Here is a 4,042-nt window from a genome sequence, read left to right on the forward strand (position 1 = left end):
GAACAACTGATTATGGAATTCCCCCCAGCCCTAACTGATATCATCCAATACAACCAGTGCATGCAAGAATCAGAGAACTCTGTACAAGATGTGATAGATTTCAAGAGTCAGGGACGAGAGTGGGATAATATCCTCTGTATATGACAGTGAACTTGCAACCTGAAGAGTCCTAATATGGTTGCCTAAACAAAGCTTGGGAAATGACAATGCCCTGAGCCCGTTGATTTAAAATGTGTGGTGCTCTGCAACATTCTGTCCCAAACTATCTTTGTGTTCCTTAAATATCACCTCTATAGTTTTGACTCCTTTTATTTCTCTGTTTTCTAGCCTTTCATCTTCATAGTTGGGATTGTATTTTGTTCCCCAGTTCTTGTGGGTCAGTTTTTCATGTAACAGCTTCAGTAATTCTTTCACTATAAGAACTACCTTCTCAGAGTCCAGTTCCCTCTTAGTCTCTCGCACATTCACTTGTCTTTTAAGATTCAACAGCACAGATCCCAGAACATAGTAGCAGTGTATCCTCAGAGAGGTGGATAAAGAATCAGTTGAGAGTAAACTGTGTGTCCAAAGTCATATTCTTAGTAAGAACAAAAGCTAAGTATGACTTTCAACATGAGATATCTATAGCTGTGTCATCCCCAGTATTTGAAAGATTTAAACATATTCTAAAACTAAGGAAAGATGTGGTAAAAAATGTTTGAAAGTTTCTTTCCTTACCTGACATGTTCAGGGGGCTTAGTAGGGGGGTAACAGTGCTCCACCCTCCAGTTGATCCAGATAAATGGTAGTCTTTGTCCTATATGGTGACCAAACTAGCGAGTGTGTTCAGCATCAGACAGAGCCCACTGGTTAATGGTCACAGGCTACCTGTAGTTATCCAAATTTGTTTACAGGCAGCACCATGGAAAACTCATGATTCTTCCAGTTGCTGGTAGTTTAGGAGGGAGAATGATGTCATAAATCAGTCAGTAGCCAATGGGAAGGACAGGTTCTGAGCTGCAAGACAGAATGGAGTGGACAAGATATTAGGAGAGAAACAGCAGCCCTGAAGCCTGAGGTATGTGCTGGTCAAAGGATGTAATCTTCAAATGGTTGCTGCATTTGCCTTGCCTTTTATCTTAGGCGATCATGACAGTGTTTCTTACCAGATTTATGGACAGTTTTTAATAATGTGAATATGATGTGTCACATTCCAACAGAATGTACCCCATCAGCACACACTGTATACAGGTATAGTAGCCTTGAGCAGGAAGGAGGGGGTCACCTAGCTTGAGGCAACTAAGTTGAGAAACCTTTTTGAGTTGTGAGCTGTCTGCATCTGTCTATGAACAAAGGAAGAGATCAAAGGACTCGTTTGTGACTGTGTTGAAGGGCATGGCTGAGTGCATGAAGGAACCTTGTAGGAGATTGTGAATCCCAGGACTGGTCTTTTTGTGTTCTTGTCCAGGATTCCTTCTTCTTCTTTTTTTTTATTTCATTGTTCTGGTCCAGTGTAGACTCAGTTCCCTTTTCTCTCTCCTTTTCATTCCTGCTTTGTAGGCTTTTATCCTTGGACCAGCTTGATCCTGCATCCTTACACTAAAGGGTGATAGTAGAACTTCCAGAAAAACTGATCTTGATTTTATCTGACAGATGCGTGTAAAGTTGGTTCTGCAATTATCAGCACTGCTTCTTTTATACATCTGTATCAGTGAATATATCTCTTCAATCAGTGTCCAAAAGGACTTACAGTGATGTGGCCAGCTCTTACATTGCCTAGCCTTAATATTGAGAAATTTCCATTATTTTCTCCCTCTGAAGGAAAATCTGCAGTTTCCCGTGAGAAGTGTTCTTGACTGCGTTCTCTCATTCCTCTTGTACCTGCCTCTTTATGGCCTCCCTCTGTGGCCTCTGCTCTTTTGTGATGGGCTGTGAGACAACTGGTCCCAGAATGTCAACTTTACTCCATGGAATTGGTTGACGGCTGAAGTTTTACAGCAGATATTGAGTTTGAGGTTTGAAAGGTGATGGTACGTTGTTCTTGGCAGCAGAAACATGGAAACTCTGGAATGAATTGTGAGATGATGCTCTGTAAGGTGAAGTCCACGAGGTGGCCAACTGGGGAGTAACACTAGACTGGATGGTGTTGGTTACATTAGATTGTGTGGCACTGGAGGAAACCATAGGTGCTGGCTTACCAGAGGCCATCGAAGATGTGCTGACAGTAGCTGGTTCGGCTGACCTGAGTGTGGAAAGTTGAGCTGACTGGGATTGAGACTGCACAGGGTAAGCTGCAGTGAGCCCTCATAAAGTCAGGGAAAGATGCTTTCTAGAAATTGGACTGGCTTGATGCTTGTCCAGTGTTTGAAAAGCCAGAGGTACTAATCTGACCTTCCCAACTGGGGGCAGCTCATACTGGGATGGAGAGGGACAATCTTTGATTTCACTGCTCTCTATTGTCTGAATCTTCCCTGAAGTTTTGGGGAAACCATGGCATGTTTAGCACTGCTGTGGCAAATGAGCCTGAGCCTGGATCTTTGTTGCTGGTGAAGGTTCACAGACTCCCAAAGGAGGAAATGCCAGTTTTCTTCTAATTTTTCTTTTCCATTGGGTGAAAGACCTGCATAGACTCTAGCATGTGAGTGCCAATGTTTGTTCCAGGCTTCTTGAAGCTGTTTTCACTGAGCTCAGGTGGATTCCTCTTCCTCTTTGTCTTGGAGATGGTGGGCTTCTCTTCTCCTTTGACTCTGTTCCATGACTGCTTAAGTTCCTCTGTTTTCTTAGAGTTGTTATCTGGTCCACATGATCTTTCCTGCCCCTGTTTTCTAACTCTTCTGTTCTTGCTGGGGGTCACTCTGGGAGCATTGCACTTCTGGTTCTTTGCCATGTTTTCAGTTGCCTGTCACTGTCACACACACAGACCCCTCTTCCTCCACCAGGTCATGGTGCTGGATTTCGGCCTGAGCAGCTTCCTCAAGCAGCTCATAGGATTTATGTTTATTCTTCCTCACCTGGTCAGGTGGCCACTATGATGCTCCAGTTTTCACAGGACTGATCCTGGTCTATATCTGTGAGGGTGTTGAGGAGTTGGGGAAGTTGAATATCTGCCTCAAGTGTAGTGATGTCTTTGAAGTCAAAGCTGGAACCTATCTCATTCTGGATGCCCCCAAGCTCTTTTGGACACATGCTGATGTCTCCCACATGCATATCGTCAGAAGCAGACTTCTGCCTTAGGCTCTCAGTATCAGTGCAGTGCAGATGCTGCTGAAAGTTAGGGTTGGTGTGTCTTGGTTTTCTTTTGTGCCCTCATAGGCATCCAGACTCTTTAAAAATTCATCTTTGATCTCTTTCATGGTTTTGTTCTTAGTTTCTTCCTGGCTTGGAGCTGGAGTCAAAGGTAGGAATTCTGGAGGACTGTGGAAGGGTGTTATTAATGCCCTGTCTCCATTGACAGCTGGTGGTCTTATCTGGGAAGCCTGGGCACAGGTGTTGTAGAGTTTAGGACTCTGCAGCTGACAGTGTCTCTGACCTGAAGACAGCAATCCCAGGGATGTCTCTATTTGAAATACTGGAAAAGAGTGAAGGGACAAATCAGTACCAGGGGTAAAAGAAATGCTGCCTACCCTCACCCCCAATTCATAGGGCCACAGCACTCATCCCCTGCAGCGGTGGGAAAGACTTCCTATAGTAAGCTCATGTTGAGGAGCTTGGATGGTACTTCTGTTGGCAGACAGATGGTGACTGCTCTGTTTCTCCAGACCATTGTATGTCATGTTTTCACAGATAATTTTTTTCCTTCCTGTGTTTGTGCTTTGTAGAAAAAAAAATTGTAGTAGGTAAGTTCCTGAATTTCCTTGATGTGTGCTCATTTTCCTTTCATTTCGTCTTTATTAAGAGTGTCTCCCATTTTCGTGGATCTTTGCTATTAGGCAGGTTATCTGGTCAAAAATTTCCAAACACTTATCTGACCTTGCCGATTTCTTTCAATAATGTCATCACACAGACAACTGTTGATTCGCCCGCCTCGCCAGCAAGGATGACGCAACAACAGGATCCTTCCTCA

General features: G+C 43.9%; 1 pseudogene; it reads right to left on the reverse strand.

The window, feature by feature from the left end:
• Positions 1 to 1,746: 1,746 nt before the first annotated feature.
• LOC114636662 lies at positions 1,747 to 3,547 on the reverse strand (annotated as a pseudogene).
• Positions 3,548 to 4,042: the final 495 nt, after the last annotated feature.

This window comes from Grammomys surdaster, unplaced genomic scaffold (genome assembly GCF_004785775.1).
Source record: "Grammomys surdaster isolate TR1022 unplaced genomic scaffold, NIH_TR_1.0 124746, whole genome shotgun sequence".
NCBI lineage: Eukaryota > Metazoa > Chordata > Mammalia > Rodentia > Muridae > Grammomys > Grammomys surdaster.